The following is a 27858-nucleotide window of genomic DNA, read 5'->3' as shown; positions in this document are numbered from 1 at the left end:
ACGGTATTTAGATCAAACCACAATTTGGATCATAAACCACACATATACGACTAGGGGGATGCTCCTGATGCAGGACGGAAAGACATAGCCGAGATTGAGGGAAATCACCAGCATTAAATACCAACTGTAATCAGATTTGCTGCCCTTAATTCATTGGGGCAAGTGGACTGACTTCCTCTAAAAGCTACAAGAGTGGCTACTGCTCCAGCTGGAGAGCATTCAGTAAATCCTTTGATTATTTATAAGAACGGGTTGGCAAGCTCAGTTCCAAAAGACCGTATGGGCTCCGCTGGGGGTATGACCGGTCTTCACATTATTCCTTGTAACGTTGCTGGTTGCAATAGAAAAAAAAGATCTAGAAAGGCTGGAGTTTCTAACAAACCATCACATTATTATGCTACAAGAAACCATTTGGCGTGTAAGGATTTTCTGTTGGGAGGCTTTGAAGGATTTCATGATCCTACCCTGGATTCCACCAGAGGCAGGTCATCAGGTGCCTGTGGACGGGGAATTCATTGTCCATCGGATTTGAAGTCACATCAATAGCTTCCCCCTCTGATGTGTTACAAATCATTTGGCTCTGTGATAAATTTGGATTGGCAATGTTTTTATATAATAATAACAATAACCATTAAAAGGGACATAAGGGAGGAATTGTTACCTTAGGTAAACATATTATTTCTATGAGAATTAAGAATGGGCTCAGACCTCTGTTATATTTTTTGCCAGAGGAAGAGATTTCAATGCTAACATTGGGAATGGTTCAATCCATATGCTTGACAGGGAAGAGGATGTATCCAGAGGAATGCCAGACAAAGCCTCACTGTGAGTTGGGTGGTGCGGTATATATGCAGCAGTAATACCGTTACTGCTGCATTACTGCACTGTCCAACTATGCCCAACAGAGCAAAGCAGAGAGTCGGGGGCAGATCTCTTTCTTCGGCTGGGGCCTCTCTCTGGAACAGTCTCCCTGCCTCTCTCAAGCAACTCAAGACCTTCCTCTTCGCTTCCGCTTTCTCTCTTTCTCTCCCATGCTGATGATGGTCCAAGCACTAGTCACCTGGCCACCCTCTGAACTTGGGCCCATGTCCCCGCTTGTCCAGTTGCACCTCACATTTGCTCCTTCAGAACTCGTGGTCTGTATCTGTAACCCTACAGTCCCCTCTCTCTGCGCTTAAGAGCAACACGTTGGCTGCACTTTCTTTTACCTGCACTGAGCCACCAGCTGGCTGCACTTTGATTACCTGCACTTCTCAATCCCCCCTCCCTCAGGCACTTCTCCCCATCCACTTCCCCACGATTGCACGATCTGAATGACACAAGGCCTAGTAAGATCGTTGTTTTGTCCTCCCTCTGTCCGCCCCCTTGTCTTGTCGTGCCTACAAACGCTTGTGTGCAGACGCGTTATAAATGCCATATCATATCATGAGTTTGGCGGAAGGTAAATTTGCACCCTTTCTGACAAATTTCAGTGGAAATAACACCAGCGGAATTACTGCCGTGGTAATTCCCCCGAAATCCCCCATGGATTCCTATGGACTCCAATTAAATGGGGACTACCAGCACCACCACCACTTGTAGTCTGGCAGTAATACCACCGGACCAAGTGGTGGTAACGGTAATTCTATTTGGTTGTTTCTCAGCGGATTTACTGCTGAGATACCACCCAACTTGTAATGAGGCCCAAATTGTAAAGTGTCTACTTTCTGTACTAACAAGATTTCAAGACCAGCACTTTTAAAAATATGGAAACTGAGAGTGACTGCTATTCAGATTGTTAATGGTTGATCTATTAGCGATACACCATTTGATTGCAACGATCATTTGGATGTAAAGAAGTTCATTATATATTACTTTCTTGATGCAGTGGAAAGTTGGTGTATGTAGGTTACCCAAAGACCAGAGAGTGATCCTGACCCACTGCTGTTAGTTTAAATGTGTTACATTCCTGGTTAGGCCCTGGGATCGATTCCAACTCGGTCTACTTGTGATCTTACGGGATGTACGTTACCACTATAATGGGATAAGACTAACAGGGTTCTTATGTCTACAGTCTTGACACTGGCAGAACAAGATATTGAGAACTTGATGGTATGTGGGGTTCTGTAAGGCTAAGAACCTTCTGGATGATGCAGACAAGAAAAAATCAGAGAACCGCAAAGATCAGAGGTTAGGGGCCAGTTATTATAATTGTGTTAGAAGGGAGAACATAGAGGCAAGTAATGAAGCTCTGCAGTAAGCTGAAGTGGGCAGTAGGCATACAAAATAATTAGCTGTTTGGAGTTCCAATTACCCGTCTAGAAAAGGTGTCCAGTGATGTGAATCCCTCAGTGGTTATTACTGTGGAAACATGGGTGAACCACTTTAAGCATTCTATCACAAGGAAGGAGCAGAAACAGTGGGAAATCCCAACTAATATGCTAACTCCCCTCTACTGGAATCAGCGAACCAAGTGTCAATGGGAAGGGTTGCTGAGATGATAAAACGCAATGAATCCCCAGGCCTTGACAGTGTCCCTCTGGATCTATTTCAGGAGAACACATCTATCTAAACCCCTTACTAAAGCAATATTTATTTTGCATCAGATTTCAGGGACGCAAGGGGAATTATCATCTTGATTTTTAAAAGGATGATTCAAATGTCCTGACCTATTGACCTAGATAGATTCTGGCCTCCATCTCTTGACCTCTCACCCCCCACTTCATCCGCCACAGTCAAAAACCTGGGCTGCACAATGGGCAAATGGACACTGACCTGACTCTAGCACAACACATCAACACTGGGTCAAAATACTGCTACCTATATCTATGCACACTCTGATGCATTTTCCCTTCCTCTCCTACCCCCACAGAGTGTCAGCAATCATGTCCATTATCTATGCAAACTCTATCTGGGTGCCCCTGCCTACCAACTCAAATCCTCCAAAGAGTCCAGAACTCTGAAGCTAGACTCCTCGCCCTCGGTCAAAGAGAGCACAACACCCCCACCTTTCGTACGCTCCACTGGCTACCAATCGGATGGAGGGTCACTTTCAAAGTCATGTGCATCACTCACTGCGGATTACACACGACAGGCCCTAAATATCTGCAACAGAAAATCAACCACTACCACTCCACTAGAAACCTGCGATCAAGCACTTCTCTCCTTTTGGTGATTCCCCCTTTCAAATCATCCAAAATTGGAGGCAACACTTCCTCTATCCAATCCCCAACTATCTGGAATTCTTTGCTGCTCAACATCTGATGCATAAAGGGCCCTCAAGACATGACTTTTCCCCCCCAGCACCATGAATAAGCCTGTCTTAACCCCTGAATTAACTTTTTAATCCCAGGAGGACAGCGGAATGAACAAATCACCTATGACCGATGATCCAATGTGTTTTGTCTGAATGAAATGTGGGGGTGACCTACATATTGAACTTGGATGAACTGTGAGGGCAGTCAGCATGATGCATCTGGGGGAACTGTGGGGGTGGCCAGTGGATTGGATCGCGGATAGATTTCATGGGTGGTCCGTGTGTTGCATCTGGCTGAATTTTGAGGGTAGCTATTGTACTGTATTTAATTACATTACAATGAATTGGAGAATATACACTGTATTGCACTTAGATGAAATTCCAGGGCGGCCAATGTATTGCACTTTGATAAATCTGATAAATATGAGGAGACCAAATATATGGCACTACGACACACTTAAGTGTATTACATTTAGATTAATTCTGAGGGTAGCCATTGTGTTGCATTTATATACATTTTTAGGATAGCCAATATATTGTATTTGGATGAATTTTGAGGCTACCCATGTGTGGAATTTAGATGAATTCTGAGGGTAGCCAATGTATTATTTTTAGATTAATTTTAGGGTAGCCAATATATTGCATGTAGATGCATTTGAAGCGAAGTCAATGTGTTGCATTTAGATTAATTCTGAGATTAGCCAAGGTGTTGCATCTAGATTACATTTTAAGGTAGCCAAAGTATTGCATTTAGATTACATTTTACAGCTGTCCTACCTGAGACTGCCTCTCCACACCCTCCACCACATACATTACTCTAAGACACTCTGCACAACACCTCTGCCATTAGAATGCAGTTATCCCCCATGATACAATTCGGTCTAGCTGCACACATAATGTCTCACCTGTTTTACATATTTTGCACAATACCTCTGCTATGAGAATGCAGCTATGCCCCAGATAACATTCGGTCCAGCTGCACACATAATGTCTCTCCTGCTTCACATATTTTTCACAACACCACTGACACTAGAATGCAGCTATCCAGGGCGATAGAATTAGGTCCAGCTGCACACATAACGTTATCTCTCCAATACGCTGCAGGCTACCCAGACACTTCGCACAACAACTCTGCTATTAGCATGCAGCTATCCCCCACCATAAAATTTGGTCTAGCTGCACACATAATGTCTCTCCTGTTTCATGCATCTTGCATCACACCTTTGCAATTAGAATGCAGCTAACCCTCACGGTAAAATGGGGGCCAAAATAATGCCTCTTTTGCATACTCTCCAGACTTGTCCAGCACCTATGCACTACGCTAAAACACTTTGCACAACACCTCTGCCATTAGAATGCAGCTATCCCACACGCTAAAATTGGGTCTAGCTGCACACATAGGCCCTGATTCATGGAATTACTTGCATGTAAAACAGGGATTTGCGTGCCATTCTGCCTGCAAATCCCCATTCGTCAAACAGGGATTTGCGGGCAGAATGGCACGCAAATCCCTGTTTTACATGCACATAATTCGATGAATCAGGGACATAATGTCTCTCTTGCTTCACACACTTTGCAAAACACCTCTGCCATTAGATTTAAGCTATCCCCCACGGTAAAATTCGGCATGGCTACATACATAATATCACACTCTCCAGACTACCTCTGTGCACCCACCCACTTGCGAGCTCAACATGGGTGACTTGCAGGTACTTGACCACCCTTACCTACCTATTGGCTAAAATACACACACGCATTCTACAACTCTCTGACAAATTTCCCATACCTAGCCTTTGGTCCCCAAGAGCGTTCAACATAAAGCACGTCGAAACCATGCCAATGGTGAAAGGCGCTATACAAATGCCCATTACATTACAATCATGGCTAAAGTATTAGAGCATCTGGAATATTGGTATAAAGAAAAAGAGATTTTGGTTGATGGCGATTATGGCTTAGACAGAATTTTGGAACTACGGAACACTGATTGAACTTGCATTTGGTGATCAAAAACTACATGAGGATGAAGGGCACGAGTTTCAGTCTGGCTTTTATGGACTTAACCCCTGCCTTTTGCTGCATGGACAGGTCGATCCTCTGGAAAGTTCTGTTAACTTCCAGGCTGTAAAGCAATATAGAAATCTTTGTATTACAAGTTTATAGCCATCTGGTGGCTTCAATGCTTTTTGCCACAATGGTAAAAGTACAGAATACTTCATGGTAACCCGTGGTGTATGCTGAGGTTCCATGTTACAGTGGATGACCCCACAGTGTGGAAGAAGCCACTCCCGAATATCGATGTTTAAATAAACCAGAACACCAGTTGCCTTAAGAAATTGGTTTTGGTTGTATGCATTGGGTTGGGGTAAGAGTAGGTCTGGTGGGAAACAAGCTGGAAGAGGGAAGGAGAGAGGGGGTGGCGGCAGTGGAGACACTAAGGTAGACTACCTTGGTCTTGGTGGCACTGAGCATAAGACAGCAAAGTGCCCTTCAGTGATGAATCACAGAGAGACGAGAAGATATGTGGGCAAAGAGGTTGGAAGTAAAAGTGGGGGAAGGAGAAGAACATTTGAATGTCATCATGAAAGGGGTGGCAGGAGAATACAAAGGAGGGGATCAGTTGACTGAGGTGAGGCTTAGAGGAATCTCAAACATGGATAAGAGCAGACTCTTTCGAGTGATGGCTGCAGAATTCAGAGTGGTGATGTTCATGGAGGTCATTGAGTCCTGGTAGGGGAGATCCTATTGAAGACTCGATGTTCTAGAATTTTAGAATAGTGGGGAAGGAGAGAAATGGGCCGATAGTTGGAAGAGTTTTTTGGTTTTTTTCAAGGGATACTTGGTAATTGGGATGACAGTAGCCACCTTGAAGCAAGCTGAAAACACTCAGAGGGAACAAAAGAGGTTGAAGTGGGTTGGCAGCTAGAATCAGGTCATTGGTGTAAGCTCCTTAATCATCTATTGGGCAAATAGGTCTGCAAGGGCACAGGAGGGCAGCCCTAAGAAGGGATGCCAGTTCACAGAGAGAAGTCAGGGAAAAATAACAAAGAGAGGAAGGTGGTGAGGATATGTGAAAGGGGAGAAAAGTGATAGCACAAGATAGCATAAGGGCGGGGAGTCCCAGTATGGCTTACAGTGTGGAAGAAAGTATACAGGGGTGAGAATGAAGGAACGTGATTAGATTGGCAAAGTAGGATGATTTGGCAGAGCTATGAGCTTTTGTTAAGGAGAGAAGGACATTCCTATTTGCAAGAAAAGGAGAGAGGGTGTTGCCCCACTTTCAAAGGGGCTGATGCATTACATTTGAAAGGAGTAGGATCCTATGAGTTTGCCAAGGCTTAGAATGGGGCAGAAATGGCAAAGGAATGAGAGGGAAAGTGTGGACAAGGAGGGAGCAGAGCAGCATATTAAAGTTGGAAAACACCTGTTCAATAGAAGATGAGAGAACGTAGGGCCGGAATTTGGCTAGCTAAGGGAACAGAGAGTCAACTTTTAATATATTTTTAGAGAAAGTGGATATGGGAACGTGAGACAGTGGGGGGACAGCAATACTGAAGTGGTGGATACAGTGGTCAGAAGGGGGGGCTCAATAGGGAAAAATGAAATGGACAGCAAGGAGGAGAGGAAGACAAGGTCATGGACGTTGCCTTGAGAGTGAGTGAGTAAATTAGGTGAGATTGTGAAGTGAGATAAGGGAGTGGTCAGAGAGGTGAACATTGAGTTTACATTGATGGGTTAGAGAGATTTTGGGGAGTTTGATGTCTCCCATAAGAGTATTACGGGCCTCAGAGGGAATGGAGTTAAGTTAAAGGTCCAGATCAGAGATGGATTTGAAAGGACCAGGGAGCTGGTACTAAGGAGGATAGGTTATGAGTTCAGTGATGGCAAATTCAAATGAAAGTGGTAGGAAGTCAGTGGGTGGAAGGGGGCAGAGGGGTGGGCCTTGTTGACAATCTGGAAGCCCTGCCATCTTTTTGGAATAGCAGCAGCAGTGAGAGCTGATAGTGAGTGTGCAAGTGAGCAGGGGTGGTAGAGTCAAGAAGAGTGGTCTAAGACTCATTGATACCCAGGACCACAAGAGGTGGATCATAGAAATCAATGTGGTCAGTGATGGAGGTTTTATTTCAGACTGATTGGGCATTCCAGAGCCTGAGGGTGAGTGGGGTAGGAGAAGGTGGAATGGGCGAGGGTATAATTGGTGGGGAGATGATGTTGCAGAAGGTAGGTGGGCCGAGAGGCATTTTATGGTTGAGGCAAGGGGCATGGACAGGGAGCCGATTGGAAGTGGTGGAGAATGAGGAGGACACGATGAGTGTTAGGCAGGGGCCATGGTTCATAGGGAGTGTGAAAAAGGTAAGGAAAGAGTGAGTTGTAACTGTACAGGGAATGAGTATAGCATTCTGGGAGGAGTAGGAGGTGAGAGAGAGGGAGGGCAGAGTGTGTTGACAGAGTAAAGATAAACAGGGTGCAGAGTAGTGGACAGAGGGTAGTGTGGTGAGGGTCCCGGTAGGATCACTATAGTAATATAGGTGGCGGTGCAACGCAGGACCTAGATTTACAATCATCAAGCCTGTAGAGTACAGTTGAGATGGTAATGCTGTACGTAGGGGACCACAAATGCAAGTATAAAAATACAGCTAAGAGGACTCGGGGCATATGGGAGCAGATATCATGGAACATTAATAGCAGTCGGTTCACAAGACACAGAACCTAACATGCAACAATTCCCACCTGTACAACTAAAAGCATCTAGGAATGCTAAGAACAAATACAGAGAGAGCTCCATTGCAAATGAACACACAGCTCAGTCTATTACCAATTGAACCATATTTAATAGTACTCTTTCTTTGCTGCTCAGGTTATTCCTTTTTTGTCAGATGTGTAGTGTTTTGTGTGGTATTCATGTTGAGTTGGGTGTGAGACTGAGAATTGGGCACTAAAGAATGTGTTGGGAGTGATACACTGCCCAGTTGCTCCTTGGCCTTATTTCTCTGACCTGATTTTCAACATTTTTTCATTTTAATTGCTTTTATCGAGATCATGGACTTCCTCTTAACTTATTTGTTTATTGGGTATTTATAAAGCACCTTTACAGCAAATGGTGTTTCAAGGCACCACAAGACAAAAAAGGGGAAGGGGAACAGGAAAGGAAAATATCAAAAACGGTTCTACTGGTTGCTATGCTTGATTTATGCTTGATCCAAAATGGTGCGGGTGCGTAATCCATTCTGGGAGCGCTCTGAGCCATGTTGGATATTTACTTCATACCGCAGTGACATGCTGCATACATTTTACTGAGTGTTAGATTCACAGTGCTGAGACAAACATGCTTTTCCAAACCTGGTATGCGGTCAAGGCCATTTCTGCTGGGAAAGCTAACGTTGTTATGGCTTGCTACTGTTCTCTGTGGAGCGTATTTTTAGAGAAGGGAGGCACTGCGCTTCTTGGGGGGAGCTCTCGATTGACCCAGCTGGCAACCGATGGCTGTTCCTCAACTGCGCAAGTGCAATTTCCAGAATGTTCGAGAATTAACTCCCCTTTGTGGAGTGTGTATATATGCGGAAACCCGGAGGTGGTCAGGTGAGACTTCAGCCAGAGAAGGACGCTTATATCTGGCCTTCCTGTGAGCTGTGGTACTCTTGGCCTGGCTGTTTCCGGGGTCTTCCAGCCGCTTCTGGACGAGATGAGGAATCCTGTTACGCTCACGGTGATGTATTTATTTTTGACTTCTTTGCTTCTTCTGTGATCTATGTCCTTATTATTTTTATGAGTTATTTCTATGTACTTGTAATCTTTGAATAAATAGCCGTAAAGAGCCGATTATCTTCTAAAGAGTGCGTGGCTGTGAGTTATTGTGTCTGTCTGTTTATGGTTTGAAGTATTTGCTCTATAATTGCATTGGTGATTTATGGTTGTTCCGTGCACTTTTTGGGGAAGAGCAATACACTGGTCCTGTTTCATTCAGATCGGGCAAGTGCAGTAACAAGACGTGCGAGGGGAATGGGGGGAGTGCTGGTCATTGCAGAATGCAATAATGCTAGGGTGGGAAGGGAAGGTCAGGGCCAAGTGGAGAGTGTACAAGTGCTGGGGAGGGAGGAGAAGGGGGAGGGAGAGGGCCCCTGGGGCTAGGCGAGCGCTGAGGGGAGGCCAGGTGAACAAGTGCCAGGGAATGCAGGGAGTGGCGGTCCACGGAGTGGACTGGGCGAGGAGGGCCTGGTGCCATGTAGGACTCAGAAGGAACCAGGCAGTCAGTCAAATGAGGCAGACGGGGGCATGAGCAGAGGAGGGGGAGAGGGAAAAGGAGAGTCTTGAGCAGCTTCCGGAACATAAGGAGATCCTGCTCAAGCCTGAGAGGGGCAGGGAGGCCATTCCAGGGAGAGGCTCTTGCGGAAGAGAGAGATCTACCCCCCGCTCTCTGCTTTGAAAAATGTTTGATCTGCAGAGAGTTGGAGCTCGAAGACCAAAGGGCTCTAGCAGGAAGGTATTTAGGGACAGAGAGTTGGATGTAGCAGAGTCCCAGCCCCGAGAAGGCCTTGTGGATGATGCAGAGGGTCTTGAACTTGATCCTCACAGCAACTGGGAGCCAGTAGAGAGATTTTAGGGCTTGAGAGATCTGGCACCTGGGCATGAGGCCAAGGATAAGTCTTGAAGTCCTATTCTGGATGAGTTGAAGGGGTGAAGGGGGCGAAGGGAGGATAAAGGCAGATTGAAGAAGATTGAGGAAAAAGCTGTCACAGTAGTCCAGTCTAGAGAGGACGAGAGCTCTGGAGACGATGAGTTTCTCGGGGAGGGTGAAGAAAGGGAAAATACCTCTGAGGAGGTGCAGCTGAAAGTGGACCTTCTTGGCAAGGTCCTCAATGTGAGGAAAGAAGGAGAGAGAGGAGTTGAAGATGATGCCAAGGTTTTTTGCCTCACAAGATGGTGAGGGGAGGGGACCCATGTAGGGCTGCCAGAGGGTAGGAGGAAAGGAGGGAGCTGGGATCCCAATGAGAAGGATCTTAGTCTTACCTGCATTAAGGCAGAGATCATTAGCAGTGCATCATGCCTGAATCGCATGCAGGTGAACTCACAGATATGGGTAGAATGGGTCCTACTGAACCACATTGGTATTTATGGTTTGCTCAGGTGATCGCAATTTGTGATGATTGGTGTCATACAAGAAATGTTTCTAGCTGTTGTGGCAGCAGGCAGGACACCTGACAAAGCTGATTATCTTACACAATGCTTCTTTGTCCAGTGGGAGGGTTGATAGCATTTAATGAAGGCATCATGAGATCTTGCTTGCAAGTTGTGAAGGAGGTGCATGGCAAATTCAATCACAAAGCGCTGCTGGTGGGGGAGAAGGGAGAGAACAGGGATATGAATGCTGCGGCTGGAAACAGCTAATGCTAAACTCCCCCCTTCCTGCTCCCTCTGTCTGGCATTTCCCCTCTAGGAGTCTCATCTAGCTAATTTTTTACTGCAAGTTATCCCTGTGGGACCTGCCCTATGTGGGCCCAGCGGACAGGGTCTCAGAATGGGCCCTATGTCTGTCCAAAGCATCTTTCATAGTTTGGATATCATTTCCAGAGATTAGGTGCCTCTGAGAGGGCTATGACAGAAGCGAGAACTCAGTGCTTCAAGAACGTTCTAACGTCATTAATGACTGATAATGAACACCTTAGCATGTGTAATTTAACTTTCCTCTCTTTAGACTTCCCAAGGCAAACTTGTGTAGAGATACATTATCCTAGGGTAATGCCCACAATAGTATTCATCTGGAGCTGAATGGACATGGAACTTTAAGATCCTCCACAGGAGAAACATGGGCTCTGTAAGGAACTCATGGTGGCAACAGTAAAGACAACCAAAAGTGATCACAGTTCAAGGGTGTTTATTAAACTGTATGCAGGTTGGAAAAACACCTAATCTAAACCTTAATCTAAGATGGGAGCAAGTGTCTACCATCAAATGAAAAATAAGTCTGTCCTAGTGGCATCATGTCAAATAAAAGGGGCCTATACTAAGAAAAACCTATTGCCGCCAATCCTTACAATTAATACAACCAGGGTGTGGGCTAGTTTTCAAGAAAAGAAAGAAGTGTTCACAAATAATATGTCAGGATGCGGTAGTCTGGGTCTCCCTTCCCCACATTTTGAGCAGAGGATAAAGTGGGACTTCTGAGCACAGCAAACGTCTCGAGCTTTCCCCAGCACCAGACACAGTTTCTGGGTTTTAACTTCTCAGAAGCCTCGACGGCCAAGTCTCTTTTCAACAAATGTCTCTTGCCTTCGAAGGTCAGTAAAATAACAAACAAAGTAAAGTTCTTTTCAACTTGTATTTGGGATGATGATTCTTCACCCTGAGCCACCCACCCCCCACTTCTGGGCGCAGACCCCTCTAATTTCTCAGCCTCCCTCCACCAGGTTCCCTATGGCTTTGCTCGTTCACAAATCTCAATGTCTTTTTAAACAGTTCCAGTGGACATCCCTGTGCCAGGTTCACCTTTGTCAACACACTGTTCCTTGGGACTTCAGACTTTCCCACCTCTTCGTCAGCATTCCTGTGTCGGGTTCACTCTTGCCAACTTCACATTTACATTTGCTTTCAATGTCTGCGGGATTCACTTCCCTTGCTTTCTCATGAGGCAGGACTCACTTCCTTGCTTTCTCTACAGTTCTTAGGTCAAAGGCTCTCGACTGTATAGGGATTTTGCTAGACCTCCTGTATGACCACTTTGACCTGGCTTGGTGGCTCTCCTACGGCCTTCTGGTATCTGTAGTTTCCTCAATATGTGATAAACCCATGTGGTGCTGGTCCCCTCTGCAGCTGGTCTTCCTTTAACAATTGTACAGTTCTTTGAGCTTCGGTTCTCCTTTCAACTCACCAGCTGTGATGAACCGCTTGGCTTTCCTTCTATCAGGAGTCAAAGCTGGTACCACAGTAGCAGGAGTCTCCCTCTCTACTGGATTTTTGGCGTATGCATGCCCCGTGTACTGTTGACATCTGCTGCAAGACTGTATAGTTATTGTTCTCGGGCTTACGTTTTCTTCCATGACTGTTCTGCGAGTTTGGGCCGGAAAGGGCAAAGTCGCTTCTCTCTTTGGCACCCTCTCAATTCTCGCTGCCTTTCTCCGTCTCTTAAACTCCTGGGTTTGGTTAGCTGTCTCGTCATGTGGTCTGCTTTGCTCGTACTGTTCTCTCTTGCACCACCTTTTATCCTTGTGGGGAAGGGAAAGGGCCATCGGGTGTATGTGATTCTGGTCAATTGCCGACTTTGCCTGACCCTTGCATTGGGACATGTCAGGTAAACGGCTCTGGTGTTAGTCCATTGTCTTGCGTGTTGTGCGAAAGTGTTTGTGTTGGAAAAAGGGGGGCAGTGTTTTTTAATGTCCTATGTGGTAGGATGGGGAAAGGTGTTTTAAGAAGGGACATACTGCGTCTCACCCGTCGGTGTCCCACTCCCACTCCCCGAGGTGATCCTCCCTCACTGGTACACTCCCAGGATCTGGTTCCAATAGCGATGGCCGTGTCCTGGCCACCTGGATGACAGATCCCCGGGCACTAGCTAGGGAGACAGCTTCAGGTTTCTCACAGCTCCCAAGCATCTTGGTAAGATGTTCAGAGAGATATATCTGGGGATACCACTTGGAGTAATTAGATGTATTTGCCTCTACAGTACCTTGAGGAAGTGGATGTACAGACGCACGTACAACTCCATTAGACTCACCATGAAAATAAATAGGTTGCTAGGACATATGGTGAACACCAGGCTTCAGTGGCAACTGCCTTGTCCTGGGGAAAAAAGACCCCCAGTTCTTTGTAGCTACAAATTATGTTTACGCCCATGCCAAATTCATTTTGTTTTCCCCACTTTAACAGTGTGATATGTTGGGTAAATGAGAAGATTCGACCATTATTTAATCATCTGGATAACTCATAGCATTGCTGATTTTATTGTGGGTCAACACCATACCGTTATCGCGGTGACCCGGACCACACACACTGTCAAACACTAATCATGACCTTGGTTCCCACAAGCACCGCCAGCTGAAACACAGGCCTTCAACCCGTTTTTCACTCTATAAAATGTCACAGGATGGACTAATCACGGCTCCTAGTATGTACGGAAAACAGTAGTTGAGATGGAACAAAGCACCTTCGGACTCAGACAGATTGGGATAGTACAGGGGGCTTTGTCATGGGAGGAATATGCACCATGGCCATGTCTCATGCCAGAAGGCCAGGTGGGGGTTTCACGTACATTACTCTGGGAAGGCAATCAAGAACTAGCCCAGAATTGCACTGGTAAAACTTGAGGGTTGGGCGGGCATCGCCCATGGATGAACTATAGGGTGGCCCGCCCATGGTAAAGGTACCAATTGAAAAGGTTCAGTATGCGCACAATATCTGGGTAGATTCGACATGCTATTCACCTAGAACAGCATGTAAGTATAGCTCCTCTAGCTGCAATTTGTTGAAGTTATACTGTCGATGCTGCAAACCTTTTTATAGCAGCTGCAAGAATCGACAGAGGAATCCACTACCTGATCAGGTGGACATACAACAAATCACCACTGAACCTGCTAGGTATGTATAAGGCACCACTGCGGTGGACACTCGCCCCAGGCATGGCTACCTGCGCACATTGGAATACAGCAACTATTATGACAAATTTGGTCACGCTGGTCACTTAATTTTCTGCCGATTTACAACAGACTATGCCTCAACACCTCTGACATCAGTATGCAGCGAGGAACTATGACCCATTCGGGCATGCTGAACACATAGTAAGGCCCTAGCACTCACGCTATCTCCTGACTCCTATGAGCACGCATCCAGCTGCCTGACCTCATGGGTTGCTCTCTACTGGATCCTGGCCAGCCCTGCTAAGCCTTATTTGTCCAAATGCACACATGCCTTCTAATCTTACTCCATGACCTTCAAAGTTCCCGACTTCGGTCCCTGATGGCGTTCCCACCACCAGCGCATTGAGACTGTAATAATGGTAAAAAGTGCTATATAAATGACAAATACAATACAACTACAATACAATACAGAAATGCAAAATCAGTATTGGACCTGATAAAGATTGGGTGAATTTAAAAAATGTCCTAACCCTGTGGTGGAAACCGGTTGCCTGTAATACTCGAGAGAAGAACTGTAAACAATTCGAAAATAATAAGCAGTAGTAATGATTCCTCATTTGATACCAAATTGAGATAATTACCCATGATCAGTTGGAATGGAAAGGAGCGCCGTTTGTTTGCTAGATCGGGCAATTTTAGGAGATTTGATTTGGGACTATGTACATGTCCGAATTAATGTATGATTGTAGTATGTGCAGATACTAATGAGTCCAAATAAGATATAGTTCTTTAAACTATAGTAGAAAGAGCACATGTTTGATTAGTGTTGGACCTCAAACTCGTGTGTTGTAATGCTTTTGTTTTGCTTATTAGAATTTTTAATACAAAAAGAAGCTAAATTAATGTGTATGCAGCTGCACGCCATACATGTCAGTTATGTCACCCTTGGTGGTGTATGAAGATATGCATTCTGAAATAAGTAGTACTTTTTTACCCGTAAGGAAGACATGTTTTTTGTCACAATTGCATCATTAACATAATGAAAGCCCTGTTTTGATGTGTTTCTTTACCTTGTGTTGCGTGTACAGTGTGGTGGTGTACTGCATAGTGGCAGCGAGCTAGCTCTCTAGAGAAATGTGGGATGGGGAATAAAAATGATGGGATTGTAAGGATAGATGACAAAAAGGAGTGGAGTTTACAAGCAAAACAAAACAACATTAGGAAAAGTCAAGAGCTTCGCTGTCATATGTCAACTGCAGCCACAAATGCTCCAACAAACTTCCTGGCATCACCGATGGAACATACCATTCACACCATGTCCAAGTGTCAACCATGATTACTGTACAAAAAAGGCACACGTCTCCAACAATAAAATGTAGAACAAAAGAAACACTGTTGTGTTAAGGGTCTGAAATCTGAAATGATTTCCGTTAATTGACAGAAGAGGCAACCAATTGCAACTAAGGCACTTACAGAATGATCATCCTTCAGCAAATCGCAATGGCAGGCACCAGAAAAGGTGGGGACAATGACGGTTTACACGGTTCATGCCCTGTTTCCCATGGGATAGGCTCCTCCTAGCTTGTGTAATCCACAGTCCAGGATATATCATTTCACAAAGTTACTCACTGAAGAATTGGTTACAGTTAACAATTAGTTTTGCAAAGGTAGCGGGCGCCCCTCTCTCGAAAGAACAGACTTGATAACCTGTTCAGTGGTTATTAACCACTTGAGAGTTCGCAGCCACTGCTTTTACTCACTGTGCCTTTCACAGATGGGAAATATCCATTTGCATATCAGTCTTTGTCCTGCCCAGGGGCAGTCCAGCACCGAAATGCAATGGCAACCCCATACACGTGTTTCACCCTTGTTGGGGATCATCAGTGAGGTGAAGCTGATGCCCCTCTAAGCACAGTGAGAGGGAGACCACGTCTGGTTGCCCCCAGGAGACCTAGGGTTACCAATCCCAGGTTCCTTGAAAAATAGTTTTGCAAAGGTAGCGGGCGCCCCTCTCTCGAAAGAACAGACTTGATAACCTGTTCAGTGGTTATTAACCACTTGAGAGTTCGCAGCCACTGCTTTTACTCACTGTGCCTTTCACAGATGGGAAATATCCATTTGCATATCAGTCTTTGTCCTGCCCAGGGGCAGTCCAGCACCGAAATGCAATGGCAATTCCAACCTGAACGAGAGTACCACCAGCAACCCCATACACGTGTTTCACCCTTGTTGGGGATCAGAAGCTGATGCCTCTCTAAGCACAGTGAGAGGGAGACCACGTCTGGTTGCCCCCAGGAGACCTAGGGTTACCAATCCCAGGTTCCTTGAAAAATAGTTTTGCAAAGGTAGCGGGCGCCCCTCTCTCGAAAGAACAGACTTGATAACCTGTTCAGTGGTTATTAACCACTTGAGAGTTCGCAGCCACTGCTTTTACTCACTGTGCCTTTCACAGATGGGAATTGCCATTGCATTTCGGTGCTGGACTGCCCCTGGGCAGGACAAAGACTGATATGCAAATGGATATTTCCCATCTGTGAAAGGCACAGTGAGTAAAAGCAGTGGCTGCGAACTCTCAAGTGATTAATAACCACTGAACAGGTTATCAAGTCTGTTCTTTCGAGAGAGGGGCGCCCGCTACCTTTGCAAAACTATTTTTCAAGTTACCTGGGATTGGTAGTCCTAGGTCTCCTGGGGGCAACCAGACGTGGTCTCCCTCTCACTGTGCTTAGAGAGGCATCAGCTTCACCTCACTGACGATCCCCAACAAGGGTGAAACACGTGTATGGGGTTGCTGGTGGTACTCTCGTTCAGGTTGGAATTGCCATTGCATTTCGGTGCTGGACTGCCCCTGGGCAGGACAAAGACTGATATGCAAATGGATATTTCCCATCTGTGAAAGGCACAGTGAGTAAAAGCAGTGGCTGCAAACTCTCAAGTGGTTAATAACCACTGAACAGGTTATCAAGTCTGTTCTTTCGAGAGAGGGGTGCCCGCTACCTTTGCAAAACTATTTTTCAAGGAACCTGGGATTGGTAACCCTAGGTCTCCTGGGGGCAACCAGACATGGTCTCCCTCTCACTGTGCTTAGAGAGGCATCAGCTTCACCTCACTGACGATCCCCAACAAGGGTGAAACACGTGTATGGGGTTGCTGGTGGTACTCTCGTTCAGGTTGGAATTGCCATTGCATTTCGGTGCTGGACTGCCCCTGCGCAGGACAAAGACTGATATGCAAATGGATATTTCCCATCTGTGAAAGGCACAGTGAGTAAAAGCAGTGGCTGCGAACTCTCAAGTGGTTAATAACCACTGAACAGGTTGTCAAGTCTGTTCTTTCGAGAGAGGGGCGCCCGCTACCTTTGCAATACAGTTAACAATTAAATCAATTGCACTGATATTTAACACAAAGATATGCTAATCACTCTATTATCTACAATGTAACTTATTTTAATGGTATTTATCTTTAGACTGTGCTTTTGAATTATACTTGAATACACTACTAAACTGTTACTAAATCCTTTTAAACGTGTACCTTTATTTTTTGTTTAAAGGCTTTTTCACACCTAACTGGTGTGCACCAACAGGAAAACTGCATGTAGACTAACCTTATACAATGCTTCCCGGGGCACTTTTCTTTGGGTTAAGTTGGGTGAATAATACTAGTCCGTGTGCTTTGTGGTTGTATTTATATATATTGTCTATCTGACTCATCCATGCTATGGGGTGGTCAGTGGCTGCATGGCTACATAGGGATCAACATCCACCTGTTGGTTGGTTATTAAAGATTCAGTTAGGATTTTTCTATGTAGACCTTTGCATATTTATTTTATACGTTAATCGTATACTTCAATTCTTGCAATAATTTGCAACTGCACACTGTTTAGTGAGAAGCATATAGGTGGTTTTAATTCAAATATTATAATGTTTACACGTTCAAAAAAGCATTATATTTTGTATATATTGAATTTGTGCCAACATAACTCTGCTAGGAGGCACGTGCCTGTGCTTTGCCCTTTCTTGGGCTTTGTCAAGGCACTTAATACATTGTTTCAGCACATTCAGTGTGATTCAAAAAAGACATTCCATTGTTTAGTATTACAACAGTGATATGTTTCTTATCAATAGTCCATTAATGATTTGTTGCTTTGTTTTTCGTGTCGATTTGTGATAAAACACATTTCTGTGGTGAGTGTCTTCCATTGTGCTGGGATTCTGTTTATTTAGGATGATACTGCATACCCCAATTCCAACCCACACATTCTCCTTCTAACACGGTCAGGTCTTTCCATCCATATTTTAGATGGTGTTAGCCATGGCAGTCCAAGGACCTTTCACCTGGGAAATTGTGGTGGGAATGTATTCCCTTCCTTAAATGAGGATGCCACATTCTGCGCGAATGCTGGTGCAGATCGTGAGCCTTACACACAACCACACGTCCTCCAACAAGTAATGTATAATGGTGTAGAATGATCTGCTGCAATGACACTAGGCTATGTACATCCTTATGCCATCCCGCACATACCCTTTCCTCACCACTAGGGGGCAGTCGCGCACCCATCGTTATACTCTTGCTCCTATTCGCATCTTCTTGCTTTACCCATTTCACCTGCTTTGGCTTCCAATCTCCGTTCATTTTCATCTTATTTTCTACCACCAAAGGCTCTGGTCTGGGCATCCCAATTATGGGCCCCATGGCGCATGAACCTGGACAAGTCCTGGCATCGGGAGGTAGCGAGTGCAATACAAATGACAATTTGGCCGCAAGGAATCTATAAACAACCAAAGGAGGACACAGGCTGGAGCAGTTAGCCCAGTCTCGGGTTGGTCTGGAGTGGAAGGTGTTTGCACCTTCGTGTTAGAGGGGAGCCATTCGTGGAAGAGGAGTGTTCTAGGTCAAATATTCCAAAAATGAGGGGGTTCCCCCCCAACCCTCCGTTTTCTCTTCTAAAAAAACTTTTTTTACATACAAAACTAAAAAATATATAAATAAATAAATAAAAAAACATTCGACCCTTTTTTTTTCGATCCTTTTGGATTCGAAAAAATGTCATTCGATCCTTTTATTTCGATACTTAGGGCCTCATTCCAACCCAGGCGTTAAGGGGTTTACGGCGCCGTAAACGGCGCCGACCCTTAACGTCTGATTACAAGGTCCCTTAGCGCCATGGTGAGTTTAACGCCTGCTTTTTGCAGGCGTTAAAATCCATGGCGCTAAGGGACCTTGGAGATAATTACGGCACCGTAATTTACGGTGGCGTAATTATCTCCTTCCCCACTCCCATTATGCCCTATGGGGCAAAAATGGGAATGGGGAAGGGTAAATGGGAAATGGGGATTTACCGCCCCACTCACCTTGGAATGGGGCGGTAAATCCGCCAACCACCATGGCGTAAACATAGTTTACGCCATGGCGGTAAAGGTACGACCCAGGCGGTAACTTACCGCCTGGGTCGTAATGAGGCACTTTGACTGGACACCGAAGGAGGATTGTTCTGAAAAACGGAAGGGAGGGTGCGAGTCTGGTGTCCACAGGCAGGAGGCTCCAGAGTCTGGGTGCGGCCGTCTTCTGTTTCTATTCATAAACATTTGCCATCATCGACCTGTATCCATTCACATAGTTATTGCTCCACCAGGTGTCGCAAAGAGGTACATATTAGTCAAAACGTAAAAAAAAACACTTCTGAGGCCTACTCTTGATGCGTTTTTGCTATGAACTCAGGTCGGTTGCTCGCTGCGGGGAAGAGGAGGGCGAAGGAGGGGATATGGGAGAGAAGGAAGGTACATGAAAGAGGGATGGATTCTATGGACAAACGTTATTTGAAAAAATCCAGAGTGCCATTTTTTTATAAGAGCTTTTATCTTCATTCTCGTTTGTTTCAAAACGATTTTCTGATTCCAAGGAAGTGCTATCACTGTGTTTATAGAAATGAGGTTATTAAATGCCCTACGGCAACACTAGGCATTGTGACAATTTAAATATACCTTTACAAGCTGCTTTTTTGGAATAAGCAAATGGATGCATGCATCCCCAGTTTCGTTTCCATCGCATCATTTTACATACAGAATAAAACATTCCCTTTGCCTCTTTCTATGGACATGAGACTAATGATGCGCCATTGCTCACTCAATATTCAGGAACGGTAGCCAAAATCGCGTAGCTTGCAGTCACTTGCAGTCGTTCTGCTGCACAACTTTGAAGCCGCAAATTAGCAGGAAAGGAATAAAGCAGTGGTTTTCAAACTGGGGGCCTGGACCGCCTGTGGCGGCCCAAAGGATGTCTAGAGGGGCCTCAGACTCTTTAAAAAGGGATTAAGATGATAGTTTTTAATCAGGACTCAAGTCGAGGGACCACACAGGTGGATTCCGTCCCCAGTGTGTCTAAGGATTTTTTTTTTTTTTTTTAAATAGCAGCCTGTACAAGTGAGAGACAGGAGTCTTGACCACAGGAATCACTGATAACAGACATGTAAAATGTTGACAGTGTGATATACATTTGTTAAAGATTCTTAACTTTAAAATATGTACGCCTACCTTCTGTAATTAGCCAGCAGTGTTATTAGGAAATATGTTCTCTTGGGAAATACTTATTTGGTCTGTGAACTTTCTTAATTGTGAAAGACTAGTTTATTGAAATTTACATATTTATTTTTTCGGGTCTCCGGTCACTTCCTGTGACGTCACTTCCCAATGCGTGTGTCCGATTCCCCCACTTTTTTTTAGGACTCAAGACCTGTTTTTAATATAAAAAAGGATTAAGGTGATTGCTCTTAATAGAAAATACCAGCAGTAGAAAATCTGCTTATATTTTAAAGCGCCTGCCACCCAGCCCGCATGGACGGACATCCTTTGGGCACCCTAGTAGGCAGGCTTCCCTAGTTGGGGGGGCCCAGAAACAATATTTTTACTGAAGGGATGGCTCAGTGTGAAAAAACGTGAATACCACTAGATTAAAGACATCCACTGAAACACAAGGCAGTGCCGGTGCTGCGAGCGCATGCGCATTTAGAATACAGCATCGTCCGCGCCCCAGGGCCATATTTTCTAGGCAAAGCACAAGTTGAGAAACTTGTGCTGCCCTCAGCAGCATTGCTTTGGCGAAGCATGTCAAAGCGTGCGCCTTAACTAAACAAGGTAGAGTGGTGTAAATGCAAACCTTGATCCACCTCACCCAGCACCCGATTTGCGCCTAGAAACACTTGTGCATAGGCGCATCATAAATACCAAATCATTCAATTCTGATGTGGGCACTAATTGACAACTGTAGTTGTGTGCCGGAACGACACCATTGACATTTCTGATTTATTCCAATGTTTACTGAATAAGATGGCTACTCAGATGATCAGCCCGTTACTCCTTTTCGTAGAGAACGAGGTTCACGAAGTTTGAAAATGCGATTAGTTACCAGAGAGACATTCGTACAGCGAACGCTCCGGCCGTATTCTGCTTAAACCCACCGCTTTTTCCATGCAGACATTAACTACGTTCAAAGTTAAAGGCATGTGGCTGGTTGATGTGACGGCCCAAAATTGTAGTTGAACTAATTAGTATCCTGCTAACATGCTAATTGAGTATCCTGCTGTCGAGTAAGCTGGTTTTTCAAGGGGCTAGTGGATTTCTAATATTGGTTTCAGGCATAGGTCTGTCTATCATTGCAATATGGGACACTTAGAACTTTTATAGACATTGTGGTATGATTGTTGGTCTTACTCATGGAACGTGGGTCCTGAATCCGAAATTAGGATTGTTTATATTACTGATGTGTGATCAAATAAGGATGGATGACAATCCAATATTTGTATATACGTCAACTTTGAGGGTTCAGCCCGTAACATAGATGCTGTGTAATTAGGAATATAAAGAAACATACAGTGAAATCTATTGTTCGTGAGCTACCGCACTATTTTCTTTTTCTACCCTTTTCCCTTCCACCCAGCCCCAGTTCATTTTTGTACATTTTTGCTTATATTGTCAACATTTTCATTTTTCCAACCAACCTAATTACCTGTACTCCTACGGAATTACCTGTATCCCTAATTTCTTGTCTCCTCTGAAGCCCATGCAAATCGAATTTTGTAACATGTGTGACAGTGTTAATTATCATTTTGTAAAATATCTAACATCTTGGATGACAACTCTTGGTCACTGCTTGGTGTAAATATATATTGTTTTGATCATTTTCACTGTCATTGGCCATTCTAACAGTATCTGTTTTGCCTTGAAAAAGACCGAATGGGTCGAAACACGTGTTGGCAAGTGATAGGCAAACGTTAGGGATTTATAAGCCAAGATTAGGCGAATCTTTACTGTGTACAATAAAACATGTTCACATACGGACAATGCTGACATATTAAGTCTTTAAAGTTTTTTGATACACATTTACTATTCTGATACAAGCGCATGCAACACTGGCACGTCTCTTTGTTAACTTGAACTAATTAGTGAACGCTCTTTCTGTGATGTATGCTGTCATTTCGGAAAAGCTTTATTTCCTGCGTTCCATGGTACAGTGCCATCATAACACTGTTGACAGTTTACTAACATTTTTAGAAGATGAGTGGATCTGCACATTTTCGATATATACTGAATGTAGAGTAACATCAAGAAAATGGCAACGATATGATTGATAAGTAAGCGCTCACACAAATTACACTTGCAAAGCGCATTAGCAAAGTCCATGCCATCCTCAGAATTGAGAGCCACACAGGGATCCTAAACTCGCTCCTTGAGTAGGGCACTTGAGTCAGCAAGAGGATCGCTGCTTCTCAGGAGATCAGCAAGTGCCTGCTGATTGCTAAGTGCAACCGGAGGACAACGGTAAACCAACGCTCTTTGGCCTCCCACTATCCCACCATCCACCACGGTGACACTCTCTGACCTACCAACCCTCTCTGACTGATCTGGTCTCCTTGTAATAATGGGCATCCTCAGCACTCAACCCTCCTCGCCTTTCTTGGATTAGCTTACTGATTTATGAACTCTCACCAGGCTTGTCCATTTCAGAACAAAACTAACTTCCTATCTCCTTCTTTCTCCTAAACCTTTAAACATCACTCAATTTGACAAACTCCTTGGTGGCCTTTTTGGTGCAAAGAATACCCCTCTCTATCTACATTTTTCTTTCCCATGCCTGTACCTTCTTTTTTCAATCGCCACATAATTTGATGACCAATTCTTGTAAAATTATTGAATATATGTTGGTCCCCATAAATCACATGTGTGCTGCCTCCTCTCTTAAAAAACATTTCTCGGGTTTTGAACATTATTTCATCATGGGCCAGGCCTTGTAACCATATTTCATAGCAAAACCTATTCACATTCGTGTTTACATCTTTTCAGCTTTATCTCTGGCTGCCAGACTGGCACCCGCTTCCATTCTCTACGTAGAGTGTGCGGCATCCATAACACCCTTGTTTATGACCACTGCTCCCTGCACATCACATTCTTAATATCTAGCCGTGGTTCCTAAAGTAAATTGCCCTGAAGACCTATCTGTTCTATGCATCCTTTGACTATCAGGCAAACTGAGCTTTAATAGCTCAGTAGGCGTTTCCCATTTTCAGGAGGTTCCCTTCCCCACCAGCGCTCTTCCCAACCAGAATATGAACCATCCAAACTTTCTTTCTTTGCCCAAAGGGGTGCCTCCTTCAGAGGCTGAAGCATCAGGCGTCTTGAAGTACGAAGAGTCTTCCCTCAGGGTAAGTCGCGATCTGGAAACAGTTTTATCTTTCTGGTTAGGGGGGAAGGATATGTCGTATTTGTAGAAATTGGTCACTTGTTTCTTAAGAACCCTGGATGCCCCAAACGGTACAAGGTTGTGTGATAATGCTTAGTACCCTGCCGAGGCAAGGGATAGTTCCCACGCTTTTGCAGTTCACTCAGGGCCATCATGCCATCACGCTGACAGATCAGGAAGTTCCTGAACTTATTTTGAAAGGGGTAATAGAAAGGACCCATCTTCAGCCCCGGGAGAATAGTGAGCAACATATTCTTGGTACAGAAAAGGGACATGAGATGTCGCCTTATAATAAACATGAAGTATGAAAACAACTGTGTCGTGTACCATCATTTCCAGAAAGAGACATTTGTGTGGTTGAGGGACGCATTGAAGCCGGGAAAAGGGTTTCTTATGCTAGTTGTGAAAGATGCTTACGTCACAGTCCTGATTTGGCCTGAGCAGAGGAGCTTTTGCCAGGTCCTTTGTTGGAGGACAGCTTTCCGGTTTTCAGCACTGCCCTTTGGGCTAGCAGCTTTTCATTGGTGTTTCACAATGTTGATGTAACAGGTGGCAGCTTTTTTTGAGACAGAGAGGTGTTCTTATGCTCGTCTACCTTGTCTGCATCCTCATTATGGGGTTTTCTCAGGAAGAGACAGCAGTACATCTAACTTGGAGGGTCTCTCTTCAGTTTCTAGGTTTCGGTATTAAGTAGAACACGTCAGGCACCCTTTCTTTGCTCTTGGGGTCAGTGCTGAAACTGCTACGGTTTGAGCCATAAAGAAGGAGGTGAAACAGACCATTTGGAACATGGTCATTTCCCTCATATTTCTTGCTTGCATCATCAGTAGACTATCATCCTCCATTGGAGCAATTGTTCCAGTCATGCTTCATTAGAGAGCTCTCCAGAGGTTAAAGATGTAGGCTCTGCACACAGGCACTGATTATTTCATTTCATTTCTGCTTTCCATCAAAGGCTAGACATAGTTGGAATAGTGGCTGGTTAATCTGGACATCTGGAAGGGGAAAGACATTTATCCTTCTGCCCCAGGTCTACGATTAGAACCTTTAGCCTTTGCATAGTGTAGGCAGCTTGGTGAGGGCAAGATACCGTTCCACTTTGACTGGAGAGCCGTGTTCATGGCAGGAGTATCTATGGAATATCAATTGTTTATAGATTATTGATGGGTCCTTTGTGGTCCGCAGATTCACAAAAATAGCTCCAATCGTGTTGTGAGTATTCACACGGACAACAAATCTGTGGTTCAGTACATCATTAAGTTGGGGAGGGGGGGTGAAGTCCAAGAGCCTACCCAACATGGCTGTTCACTTCTGGCCGTTTTGCCTCTGCTTCAAGATCAAGGTACATGCGTAATACCTGCCAGCCGCAGTGGCGTTGCTAGGAGGGGTTTGGGGGGGCGGGCCCTCGCTGCGAAACCCTGTTCCCCCGTTGTGCCCCCATACCTAAAACGAGCAGTGACCATGCGCTCTCCCTACTTTTGTCTGTGCCCCCCTACTTTTGTCTTTGGCCCCCTCTGTGCCCCTCCTAAATTTGATTCCTGGCGACGCCACTGCCGCCAGGCACTCACATCCTAGTAGCGGATTGGCGCTAAAGGCATTGGACAGATACCACTGATTGGCACATTCATAAGGCTTCTTTTAGTAAACTGTGGGACAGATGGGGCACCCAACATCTTGATCGATTTATTAACGATCTCAATTCTCAGCTCTCACGATTTTACATCTGGAAAACGAATCCCTTTGCCGAGGCGACAGATGCATTCTTTCCAGATTGGGGGCTGTTCTCACTGATCCCATGAGCATTACTTCCAGCAACAGACATAACCCACTTAACAGACCTGGCCAAATTGGGAGACAAAACCACTAAGTAGTGTTTATGACAAAAATAATTGGTTGAAGGGCATTCGTAGGGATGTCGTTTGTGCCACATATTCATTTCACCACACACAGTTTCTAAACTTCACTTAAACTAGGAAATGCAGCCAATCTGGACCGTGCCTTCATCCTAAAGGGGCTGCTAAACTGGACACTCATGGCATAAAAGAGCGACCAGAAAGATCCAAAGCTCTAACTTCTGACAAACATCGAAAGGAAATCAAACGAATCAACAGAACCAACTTGGCGGACAGCTCCTGTATGGAGCGCAAATCATTATCCTCCCATGTCCTAAAAAGTGAAAGGGCCCTGTTTTCATCCCATAATGTAGAATACCTGGTTAAAAATTGATGTGCACAGTGGATGCTTTTTAATAGCACACCAAAGTGTGGGCACTTACCAGACACCTGTGCATGCAAAGATGGAAGGGAAGAATGGCAGCTGTAAACAATTTCACAGTGCAACAGGCTGAGGCAGGGGCATAGAAGCTAAAAGGTTTAACACCTGCACAATGTCTGCCTGAAGGATAAACAGATCCCCTGCACTACACCAGAGAACCCAGATTCCCCATAACACCTCATAAGCTTTGATAGTACCGGGAGCCCGTGAACTCTGGATGAAACCTAATGCTTCTGTCGAAATACTCTTGGGGGCCCATCCTCCCCAGACACTAGTCATATAAGAAGAGAGAGAGAGACAGAGCGAGAGAGCCTGCAAGAATCAAGGGATGTGGATATGTAGATTGGCAATTGGGCCAGAAATCCAAAGACATTACCACAGTTTGATGGCATCATCTCTGGATAGCCAACACTGAGTCACTACCAATAGTGTATACCCCTACTTCTGTGCCTGGAGGATGTTTCCACATTTGGGGCTTACTCTGCTCATGAAGGTGTGGTCTCGAGGGCATTTTAGGCTGAATCCAGCTGGGAGAATATTCGAAGGGCTGCCGATTGGTCTCACAAACATGTCCTCTACGAATTCCATGTGGCCACGGTGGTGGTTCCTGGGCTTTCAAATAGGCATAATAATACGCCTTTGTGCAATGCCATGGAAAGTCAATTGCTCATAGTAGTTATGACGGAGAGCCTGGATTCCATTAATGACACAAATACGAGTATTATCCATCAAAATTGAACCCCTGCTTTTCTGATAGTGTCTCATGTGTAGCCAATGGATCCCTGGTGGTCAACATTTCTTCTGACTTTGATTGGCATGTCCCCGGTTAATGTTCTTCAAATATTGGATGTGGACTGTTGTGGCGTTTTTGACTTTTTATCAGTCTAGAAGTGGTGGCAGAAGATAGCTGTACAGGAAAAGACGATGGGTTCCAGTGATTATGTCACCGATATGAGATAAAGACCATGGGGATTGATGAAGGGTGGGTGTACTCAACATCCTGTGATACTCAACATCCTGTGAATGACAGGTCTGTGTTTTGTATTAATGTAAGTATTTTTTCTTACTGCTATAAAATAAGTAGAAAAGAGTATGTTGCATAATTCTTTCCTCCATGCAATGAATAGAAACCTGACATTGCGTCATAACCACTAGGAGCAACACCGTTTTTTTTAGTAGGTAATATGAGGTTCACAGATGGGAAATGTATAAAAAGGCATCAATGATTAGGCATGTAATGCCTCCTCATGAAGGAATGTTCCCACCATTCCCTGCTGTTTTTGACATTTTTAAAGCTCTCACTTGGCAATACTTGCTAAGTGCAGTGGTCTTGGCATATCCCTGTTTGGGGTCTTTCCATTGAAGATCCAGCCTGGGATTCTTGAAGACTCCTGTTGAGTCACCACATCTGCTGGGTAGAGCCCTCCACTCTGGTACCAATTTCTGGGCCATTATATTGCAGCATCCTGCTGCTTACTGCTGGGGTCGTCTACCTGGTTGTGGGTCACTGCTGGTGTGAAGAGGGGTCTTGAAACTTCAAGAAACAGACAATTCTTTTGCATAGGTGGTCAGAGGGTGCCCCCAGCTGGTGTCCTCATCCTGGGACTGTTTGCATCTGTGCTACTATCTCCTTTTTTGTTGAGCTGCTGGGACCCGTTCTCGCAGTTCCTACTTCTTCCTGTGATCCACCTTGCTGAAACCTTCGATGCAGGCTTGAGAATCCAGGTCCTTGGAAGATCCCTTGTTCCTTTTCTGGGTTGCTGGGATTGCCGTTGGGCCAGAGTTCAAATCCCTGGAAGCCGAATCCTGGAAACCACACCTTTGTGAAAAAAAGACCTTTCCTCACTGGGTTGTTTCTGGTTACTAGAGCTGTTTTGTGCCAAAGCCACTGATGTGAGTACCTACCGTGAGGTGCTGGGGTGGGTGAATGATCAAGATACCTACCCTCACGTGTCCCCATGTTCCATGTCCCATGGTAGAGATTCTGTGGAGGCCTGTTTTTACTTCATTTCCCATTGGCTTTTATTGGGGGGCTTCTACTACTTCTTCTGA

This window comes from Ambystoma mexicanum, chromosome 6q (assembly GCF_040938575.1).
Source record: "Ambystoma mexicanum isolate Mex_15411 chromosome 6q, UKY_AmexF1_1, whole genome shotgun sequence".
Taxonomy (NCBI): Eukaryota; Metazoa; Chordata; class Amphibia; order Caudata; family Ambystomatidae; genus Ambystoma; species Ambystoma mexicanum.
The sequence above is the reverse complement of the archived record's forward strand: the minus strand, read 5'-3'. Positions refer to the sequence as shown.